Source organism: Cryptomeria japonica, chromosome 8, assembly GCF_030272615.1.
Source record: "Cryptomeria japonica chromosome 8, Sugi_1.0, whole genome shotgun sequence".
NCBI classification, from domain to species: domain Eukaryota; kingdom Viridiplantae; phylum Streptophyta; class Pinopsida; order Cupressales; family Cupressaceae; genus Cryptomeria; species Cryptomeria japonica.
This window is the reverse complement of record NC_081412.1, coordinates 619,553,027-619,564,721: the sequence shown is the minus strand read 5'-3', so window position 1 is coordinate 619,564,721 and position 11,695 is coordinate 619,553,027.

Below are 11,695 nucleotides of genomic sequence, written 5' to 3'. Positions count from 1 at the left end.
GAAATAGTAAGATAACTGAAATGTCTTAGATTAGATAGAGGAGGAGAGTTCACATCTGATGAGTTGAACTTATTCTACAATGATCATGGTATTAAAAGACAAGTCTCTGCACTGAGAACTCCACAGTCGAATGGAATAGCTGAGAGAAGAAACAAATCTATTGTAGATTGTGCTAGAACATTGATGATTGAAAAGAAGGTGCCACAAACATTTTGGAGAGAATCAATAAGCACAACAGTTTACACCTTGAATCGAGTTCAATTGAAGAAAGGTACTTTGAAAACACCATATGAAATCTGGTATGATAAGAAACCTAATGTAAGTTATTTTAAAATCTTTGGAAGTAGATGCTATGTTCATAAAGATGATAGAAATGGCAAGTTTGATCAGAAAAGTGAAGAAGCAACATTTCTAGGTTATTCTTCTAGAAGCAAAGCATTTAAATGTCTAATCAAATCATCTAACAAAATAGTAGAAAGTGCAAATGTGAAAATTGATGAATTTGCAAAAAGAAATGATGAAGGAAATTCCAAGGAACTAGAAGACTATGATGAATTTGTCTATGTTCAACTAAGAAGTCTTACCGAGAAGACTATTGAAGAAAATGAAGAGAATATCCAGTTATCGAGTGATGAAGAAGATCATATAGAGCCTACCGAGCCTATATTAGCCAAGTATGTTAGAAGACATCATGCACCAAGTCAGATTATAGGAGATAAGGATGATCCAGTGATGACAAGGAACAAGTTGAGACAGAACACATGTTTGATATCTAAATTTGAACCAAGAATAGTGAAAGAGGCATTCAACAGTGAAGATTGTATAAATGCTATGATAGAGGAGATTGATCAAATCAAGAAGAATGACACATGGACACTAATCCCAAGACTAAAGGATAAAAATGTAATCAGTACAAAGTGGATTTTCAGAAACAAGCTAAATGAAAAAGGAGAGGTCATTCAAAACAAAGCAAGACTAGTTTGCAAAGGTTATGCTTAAGAAGAAAGAATTGATTATGGTGAAACTTTTGCCCCTGTTGCTAGACTTGAAGAAGTAAGAACATTGTTGGCCTATGCTGCTTTCAAAAACTTCAAAGTATATCAAATGGATGTCAAATCTACATTTCTGAATGGAATATTAGAAGAAGAAGTTTTTATTGAACAACCTAAAGGATTTGTTGAAGACAAGAGTTAAGATCAGGTATGTAAATTGAACAAAGCTTTATATGGTTTGAAACAAGCACCTAGAGCATGGTATGAAAGATTGTACTCTTATTTGATTAAGATTGGTTTTATAAGGACAAGTGAGAACAACAATATGTACATGAAGAATGATGAAAATGGAATACTGATCTCAGCCATATTTGTTGATGATATTATATTTTGTGGAAATGACTCTCTATGCAAGAACTTTGGAAATGAAATGAGCAAAGAATTTGAGATGTCATTAATCGGTGAGATAAAGTATTTTATAGGTTTACAAATACTGCAAATGAAAAATGAGATTTTCATTACTCAATCCAAGTACATAAAGGAAATCTTGAAGAAATTTGGAATGGAGGATTCAAAACCAGTAAGTACTCCTATGACTACCAACTATAAATTATCAAAGAATGATGAATCTGCATCTATTGATGAGACACTTTACTGATCCATGATTGGAAAGCTACAATATGTTGTTCACAGTAGACCAGAGATAGCACATGCAGTAGATATAGTTGCAAGATTCTTTGCAGATCCTAAGGAAACACACATGATATCAATCAAAAGAATTTTTAGATACTTAAAAGGCACTGAGGATTATGGCTTAGTATATCAGAAAGGAAATGATTTTTATTTAAAAGTTTATACTAATGCTGATTGGGCAGGCAACATTGATGATAGAAAAAACACAAGTGGAGGAGCTTTCTTTTTAGGAGAAAGACTAGTGAGTTGGCTTAGCAAGAAACAAGGATGTGTTTCACAGTCAACGACAGAAGCTAAATACATTGCTGCAGCATTGAATTGTACCAACATTGCATGGATCAAACAACTGTTGGATGGTATAAATGAGAAAGTTACCAAGCCAGTAACTATATTTTGTGACAATATTAGTGCCATTAATATTTCAAAAAATCCTATTATGCACTCTAAGCCAAAGCACATCTCTATCAAATATCATTATCTTAGAGAAAAAGCTCAAGAGAAGAAAGTGGTGTTGGAGTATGTTAGCACAAAGGAACAAATAGTAGATATCTTCACCAAGCCAGTACCAAAGGACACTTTTGAATATCTCATAAGTAAGTTAGGGGTCCTACCCCTATCTTCTACTCACTAACTGAGTTCGATGAAAGCATCAATCTGATGACTCTATCGAATATCTTTTTGGAGTTGATGTTGCATTATACAATTTAGGATGTTTTATAAAGGTGTACAGGAATTATTACAGGAAACAATACATGAAACATGAATTAAAGACAAAATGCTTTGACCGAGACTCAGTTGATACACAATAGCAGGAATTCACTTCATACAGAAAGAAATTATGTTTTAGTTCTTTACTTTTGGCATTGTTGTCAAAGGGGGAGAAGACTAAGAGAAGACTGAGAAGACTACAGATTGGAAAGAAGACTAAAGAAAAGAGGAGAAGTCTAAAGTATTGGGGAGAGCATTTCAGCATTTCAGAATCACAGCAATCCATAATATTTTAAAGAAAAATCAATTGGTTTTGCCATCAATCCCAAAGGGGGAGATTGTTGGCAATATAGCATTATAACAGACAATGAAAGATTGTTGGCATTTCAATAAGGATATTGAGAAGTTTGTTGATGATTATGGATATAACTGCTTAAGGATGTTTACTGTCTTGATATTATTATTTTGTCATTGATGTCAAGAAATTAATTTTCTAATTCAGTATGATGTTGCCATATCTTGAGAAGTATGATTTAGAGAGTATAAAGATGTCGGAAAAAGACATAAGAAATAATATGATGAATAAGGGGATGAATAAGGTATTCAATGGGCAACTATTACCGAGTTAGACAATGATGAGATCATGATGTTTAGATTGTTTTAATATCATACATATGTTATAAATTGTAAAGGTTAATACTATACTATGTTACCAAGCAAAGAACCTAGTCGGTAAACCCTAAGGAACCTAGTTGGTAAACCCTAAGGTTATCGCTATCGGTTAATGAAGGCAGAATGTCTACTGAGTGAAGTTTAGTATTCACCGAGTTATAACCGAGTTGCTACCGAGTTGTAATCGAGCTATAACAGAATGCATTAAATGTTTACATGTGTTATTTAATGAAGGAATCTGATGAGGTGGAATTGATTAAATGATTGGTGAGCCATGCATGAAGTTTGTTAATGAATCTAAGGCAAAGGAAAGTCGGCATGAAGATCTAGCATAGATTAAACTGCAATACCTTGGCACGAGTTTCAAAAAATATATGCAAGTTCCAAGGTGGGGTAAAACATTTTCATATCGAAAGATGCATTGAACCTAGACAAGATTGAAGATCTGATGGCTATGATTGATCATGGGAAATGTGATCAAGGAGATTAAGCAGTTAGCTAATTGTTTATGAATAGGGAACTGTTGATAAACAATGTATGCGGGCAAGTGTATGCACAAGGATGCTACATAGTGATTACCGAGCACAGAAGCTTGAAGACCTGTTTGAATAACAGAGTATAGAAGCCCTGCAGACAGACAAGATTAGTTGTATGTCTAGATTATATTGAACAAATAGGAATCTGCTTTAGCATTTTAGATGTGAAGTTGCAGATAGATTTTTATTACTGTTATTTTGTGAAAGTGACAGAAAATCTCTTAATTGAGTGGACTTAACAGTCTTATTTGTAAAACCCTCTAGCAAGGTGACATTCTGATTGAGTTTTTGAAATCCTTTAACAAGGTCACTTCTAACAAGGTGAAGATCCTAACAGATCTGAGGGGAATCCCTTAACTGGGTCACATCTAGCAATGTGTTTGTAATCTTTAACTGGATTTTCTTTTAACCAAGCATACTCTAGAAGAGTATATTTCTTAGTGGGTCCGAAATCCCACAGTGGTTTTTCCCGATTTGGGTTTCCATGTTAAGTCTGGTGTTATGAGGTTTATGATGTTTATATGCTTTTGAGTTTGCATGTTTAATAGTTTTGATTATATTACTGAAGTATATGTTACCAAGGTTGAATCTGATGTTTTTATGGATGATTAAGTTTGTATGATTCACCCCCCCTCTCATCTTGTTGACTATTGGATCTATACTTATATTAAGTATCAAAACTATCACAACAAAGAAGGTATACTGAGTAATCTGAACCAAGTAGAAATGTGTTACCAGATTCAATGAACTTGAACACATATGTGGAAATGTGTTACAAGAATCGAGGAATAGGGAACCGTTATCACATACGAAATTGCACCTCAAGATTTTGTATGATTTTGAGGAAGTTTATCCAATGAAATAATTTCTAAGTTTATTCATTCGATGAATCTTTTTTGTAAGATCGAAGCATGAACAAATCACCGTCCTAGAGATCTATTTATACAGAGTGGTTTGAGAATCAAAACGAGAGAGACATATGTGATAGAAGAGTTAAAAGGAAAATCATAAGAGGACACATTGAGTTGTGATTGTTATGACTAACAGAGATATTCAGAGGTCACCGAGAAAGTCTTTAGAGAACAGTTTAAGGGATAGAGTAAACAGAAGATTTTACCGAGTTGATTGATCAATTACCGAGGTATGCTATGAGCAAGTTAATTTTATATTGAGCACATAGAATCTGCTATAACATTTCAGATGTAAAGTGGCAGATATTTGTAAAGATTTTATTGAATCATTTGAGTTGTAATAGAAACCTTTAATAGGGTAAAAGACTCTAACAAAATCTATAAATTGTAAAGCCTTTAACGAGGTGGAGCATTTTGTATAAGTGTTGTGAAATCCTTTAGCAAGGTAGATCTAAAGATCTTGATACTCCTAATAGGGTAAGCTATCAGAAATAGCTAAACATGTAGCTCTAACAGAGCAACCTTTATTATTGTAGTAGTGAAGTTGTGGGTGCCATCCCCACCACAATTTTTCTCTCTAACAAAGAGTTTCTACATAACCAAAATATTTGTGTTATGGAGTGAAATGTGTATGAATGTTATTTCTATAATTATGTGTTAGCTTTATATTATGAGATCAACAATTTACAGTTTATGTTTGTCAGTAAGATTGTTTTTAAAGAAAGTTTTGAAGTACTGATTCACCCCTCCCCTCTCAGTACATTATCTTTCATTGTTGGATCTAACAATTGGTATTAGAGCTTCAATCTTGGAAAAGGGTTTAACAGCCTAAAGAAAAAGATCTTATCAATTGAAGGCTACAAACAATCTCAGAGAATTGTGAATCTTCAAGAAGAATTGGATCATGCTAATCAAGTGATTGCAGATATGCAGAGACAAATGCAAAGATCATTGAAAGTTAGAAGAAGGTTGCCTAATGATTTATAGGACTCACAAGAGTTGGTGGAAAAAATTGAAACATCATCTGAGAATAGTATATCAGAAGAGACTAAAGAAATGATTGGAGAACTGAAAGAAAAGAACAAAGCACTGACTGAACAGTTGAAAGCAATGAAAAGAGAACATTATAATTTTAGCACACAGATGAGTGAAAATTTTGTTGCATTAAGAACAACTGAGGATAACATAAGAGACATGGAAAGAAAAAAACAACAACTGGAAGCATTGGTGTCTGAAAAGAATGATGAAATCACAAGAATGACTAGAATTCAGCACAATCTTTCTAATCAATTGGGTTATGCACATCATGAAGCAAATATAAAAGAAAATGAGAATCAAGCATAGAAACTTGAATTATCAAGACTGACCAATGAACTTGAAGTAGAGAAGAAATCAAAAGAAACACTAAAGAAAAGTTATGAAGCATCAAGGATGTTGGATGAGAAACTAAATATAAGAAGACCCAACAAAGATGCAAGACCTAGTTACAAAAGAAAAAACTCTACCGAGAAAGGGATCAACAACACCAAGAGAGGGGAATCATCAAAGCAAGCTGGAAACAAGGAGAACATCAAAGGAAAGAAGCCTATCTGCAACTACTATGGAAAAGAAGGACATACTACCAGCATGTGCCAAATCAGAAAAGGTAAGCAACCAAATGTCACTAGGTCTGATGGTTATTGTTACAATTGTAATAAGTATGGTCACACACCTAAACAATGTAGGACAAAGTCTGCTAGCAATTTTCAGAAGGCAAAATTCAAAGGGTTTTGCAAAAACTGCAGTAGATATGGACATAGTACCAAGAAGTGTTGGTTTAAGAAGAAAAACTATATGAGGTCTTCACACTGAGCAAATACTCGAAGCTAGTGAGCTCACATAGATCTTAACCGATAGTATACTACAGTACCATGGGATTACAATACAAGGATATGGTGTGAATGTTGTGGAAGATATGGACATATAAGTGCCAACTGCATGATAAGGTTTGGAGTGAACCACCAAAGATCATGGAGAAATCCTAGAATGGCATGCTTTCATTGTCATAAAGTTTGACACTTGGCTAAAGATTGCAGAGATCAACCTAGAGGAGATACTGAAGAGATAAAAATCAAACTATAGAAAATCTGGAAAAAGAAGGAAATTGAGTCAAAAAATGAAAAAAGCACCTTACCTACCAAGTTAGGTGCATCTACTTCAAATTAATCAGTAAAGGTATAAAGGGACTGCATTCTCTCAAGGTTAGATCTTCACAGTTCCTATTTTATCATGTACTTAATTTCAAAATATGCATAGCTAAGATGCATTAGCAAGTTTGAAATTCTGTCTAGTCTTTTGAGTACTAGAGAAGTTGTTAAGTGCAGGAAACCTGTCTAGTCGGTGAAAGTGTAAAACGAAGTTAATCGGTTTAGTGGAACCGAGTGCATTTAATGTTTTCTTACCTAACCGCACAAAGCCCAATAAGGTAAAATGTGTACTTAAAGTTCTTCGTGCAATCATTTTATGCTTACCAGTTATCAAGAGCAGAGCTAAGTGATTCAGAGGTGATCAAACATCTCCCAAGCAAATTTCAAGGTATTTATGCAACAATCTCAAACAAAAATTTTAAGCTAGTTAACAAGTCAATATCAGTTGTGAACATCTGCATTTTATTTACCAAGTCAAAAGCATTTTCTAGTTAGTTAAAACCCTAAGCTCTTTCATTAGTAGAAATCCAAAGTTTGAAATGCCTCCTAAGTTGCTGAAGCATGTTGTAGTTGAGACTATTGAGAAGCCCTCACTGAAGTATTCCTTACCTCCCAAAGTTGCATCTGAACCCGATGAGAAATCTGCATTCTCTCTTATTCTAGATAGGGTTCTATTGGATGAAGATGTCAGATTCTACACTATGTGCCATGTTGAAGAGCTAGGTCATACCAATATCAAGGACATGTATGATGAGTTATGCACGGCCGATGGAATCCTAGATAGCAAATATGAGCATATCAAAGTCAAGGGACAGACCAAAGCCCTAACCTACCCTTGAGTTTTCAAACCCCAATGGGTTAAATTTGTTTTTAGCAAAGTTCATGATGACTTTATGTGGTTAGAGGAGCAACCATTCAAAATCACCAAGGAGATCATTCACATAATAACCAGATACCCTATATATGACCATGCCCGAGCATAAAAAATGATTTCACAAAAGGAATTGATAACTTTAATTGGAGTTGAGTCTGATTGTAGAGGTCTTAAATTGAATAATGTTATAGATGCAGAGATAAAGTTTGCAATTAGAGTCATCGGTTATTATTTCTTTCAATCAGCAAGAGAAAACAGTGTACCTTGTGCAGCTGTAGATTTGGCCTACAAGATTGTGAAAAAGGGTATGAAGATTGATCTATGTGAAGTGTTGTTGAAAAACCTATTTGAAAATCTAAACACTATAAGGAAACCTAAGAAGAATAACTTGGTAAACACACTAAAGTTTGGGTCACTCTTAGTGTGCATGTTATTCTATTTTTCAGAAATTCTTCCCTTCAGTCAGTAACATAGTTTGGGAGTTACACCGACCAATCACCCATCAAATAAATGACTTTATCAATCAGTTAGGTGATAATTTCAATGAGATAATGGATGACTACTTCAGCAAATTTCAAGAAAAGATGCATAACAGGTATAGAATCCCACCCCAGTTAGTGGAAAATTATAAGGATGATATATGTTTTGAAGTGGACACCAACTACTATTATGTCAATGCAGTAGACCCTAGAACTCAATCTCTACTGTCCAAGGGTTTTGAGATGGATCTTGATATTTCTCAACAACAAATAGATTCCTTTTTGACACTTCCTAGGCATGCTATTGAGATCAGGTATGGTACCTATGAAGAGGTCAAAGAAAAAGTAAAAATGAGCATAGTAGTACCGAAGGGTACAAGAAAAGCCACTAAAATGATCAAAGTGCTAACGGAGAAATTTGGAGAAGGTTCTATCTCCACTCCTATCAAGAGTGATCAACTTACAATTGAGGAAGAATCTAAGGCTCAAGAAGCAGCAATTACTCTGAGCACCGAGTTGCCAAAGGGCAAAATATTGAAAAGGAAGAAACAAGATACACCTAAGGTATCACCGACTCCACCAGTGAAACGACCTAGCACTAGATCATCTACAGTGTCACCCAGTAAGAGGCAGAAAAAGGTTGAATTGCCTAAAGTGACAAAGACTTACAGAAAGTTGACCAAGAGACTCATTTTGAATAAAGAGTCAAGTGACACAGAATCTGAAGACAAAAACAAATTTCAAATTGTTAAAAGCACTAAGGAAGATGTACACAATGTTGACAACTTTTATGCCAAATTGAAACAATATGGAGGATTCAGGTCATTCAGGTATGTAAAATATGACTCCAGATTAGAAGATGAGAAGAGGCAAATAGAAGAATCAGTTGTATGCACACTTCTCAAATTCTGAGTAGTTCCATTAGAAGTAAGTAATTTTCTTCCAAATGCATTATACTCTCACATTGACAATAGATGGATATATGTTATGGACTCGGAGAAGCAGATAAGAGAAAGAGTATTAGTACATCTCTTTCTAGACATGTCGGTAGATGATATTAGAAACCATTTGAAAAACTACCAGACAAATTTTCAACTAAAGCATAGAGCCTTGAAAATGATGAATGGACTTTATCTTGAAGTCGAAAAGGAAACCAAAGAAAAATGGCAAGAAATCTTCAAAATTCAGACTGAAGAAACTCAAGGTAAGGTAGAAATAGTTGACATTACCAAGCAAGATCCTGCTACAACTATTCAACAAGATGAGTATGTCATGGACACTGAGGCACCAAAACAAGAGATGATAGAAGGAAATGCCCATGCCAAATTGGTATCAAGTGAATCAGTTTTGGAACAAGTCAAGTCCTATCCTCCAGTAACTCAACAAGTTTCAACTAGGAAACCTGAGGACACTGATCAAGGCAAAGAGGGTCAACAGTCTACAAAAGGAGAATCTACTTCTCAGGCCATTGGGGAATAAACTTCTCAAGCACCTGCATGCACTAAAACTGTTGCCACTGAGACCTCAAGCAAGGAATCACCGAAGAAAACATTAGAGGCTAAGGGAACTAACAAAAGTGTTGCCTCTACCGAGCAACCTACCGACGGTGAAAAATCCTCCAAAGCCATTGTACTCATTCAACCAGTGAAAGCCTCATCAACCAAAGAAAAGAAAGTGAAGAAGCATAGTTTCAAGGTAGATCTGTCAAAGCCTATTGTGTTGCCAAATGTTGACATTTCAAAACTGAAAGGGAAAACACTTATTGAATTCAGAGAACTATGTAAATCCAAAGCAGAACAAGAAATACAAATGGCTATTTAGAAGAAGAACCAAGTACTTCAGAAGGTTAAAGCATTATTGATAGACATGCTACCTAAAGCTACCATGAATAAAGATGCTGCCATCCATATGCAACTAAATGAACTACTCACTAAATTAGAAGCATCAGGGGTAGACGCATCATAATACCTTAGCAAGTTGAAGTACAAAGAGCTAACTACCAAAATGATTGAAGAAGTGCAGAAAGCAATTGTCATAGGTAAAGTCAAGCTTGTTAGACTCATTGCTAAGTTGTCCCCTCAACTCAAACATATTGTTTATTTATTTCAGAAGCTTTGTACATTTTCATTATTTATTAAGGATATCAAGCATAAGACCAAAGTTATTGAACACGAGATTACCAATCTCTCCAATAAATTAACCATTGAGCCAAATTTTGTTCATAATTTCTATATCAAGCTGCAAACTCTTATGGCTCAATAGTTAGAACTTCAAAATGAAGAAAACAAAATAAGGATGGATATCATGACTCTTCAGGCCTTATTTATTCCCCACCTATCATCAGTCCAAGAGCAGATCGACCAAGCTACCCACTTATCTACTCAACTAGAGGGAAGCACTTTAGATGGTTTGATTTCACTGTTAGCTGATATTACAGCTCAGAATTCCCTAATGGATAGTGTCAAGGATGCACTCTCCACTGCTCTCACTAATGCTAGTACAAAGTATAAAGCTATTTTTGACCAACTGCCTCCACCTAATGGTAACTAGTTTTGATGTTTGTAAAAAAGGGGGAGTATATTGAGTATAGAAGGGAGTGTACTGAGAAGAACAAAGTATCTAAATGTAAAGTTGAATTTGAAAGGGGGAGCATAGAACACAGAGAAATGAACACCAAGCATTGATTACAAGAGCATGTAAATTAAGTTATGTATAGTATATTGATAAGGGGAGTATATATTTGAGTATGTTACTATTCATTGACAATTGTATATACTATCATTTTAGTCAAATTTTGTAAGTATATAGATATTGAGTTATGAATTTGAAAGGAGTTTTGTCAAACATACCAAACTAATGTCAAAAGGGGAGATTGTTATTATTTACTAAGTTGTCATTAGTTTTATGTCCAAAGTCATCCTATATAGTCTAGTTGGTTAATACTACCAAAATATTCAGTCGGTAAGCACTAAAGCAGTTGGTTACAAAAGAAAGAAGTCACAGAGTTAAGTATACACCGAGCTGTCTACCGAGTAACGTTCTATGTCTACCGAGCAGCAAAGAAGGTGTGCCAAGTAATATGAACCGAGTAGAAACATGTTACTAGATTCAATGAACCTGGACACATATGTGGAAACATGTTACAAGAATCGAGGAACAGGGAACCGTTATCACATAGGAAATTGCACTTCAAGATTTGGTATGAATTTGAGGAAGTTTATCCAATGAAATAATTTCTATGTTTATTCATTTGATGAATCTTGTTTGTAAGATCAAAGCATGAATAGATCACTGTCCTAAAGATCTATTTGTATAGAGTGATTTGAGAATAAAAATGAGAGAGACATGTGTGATAGAAGAGTAAAAAGGAAAATCATAAGAGGACACATTGAGTTGTGACTATTACGATTGACAAATATATTCAGAGGTCACTGAGAAAGTCTTCAGAGAACATTTTAAGGGACAGGGTAAACATAAGGGTTTATCGAGTTGATTTATCAATTACCAAGGTATGCTATGAACAAGGTAATTTCCTATTGAGCACATAGAATCTGCTATAACATTTTAGATGTAAAGTTGCAAATATTTGTAAAGATTTTATTGAATCATTTGAGTTGTAATAGAAACCTTTAACAGGTTAAAAG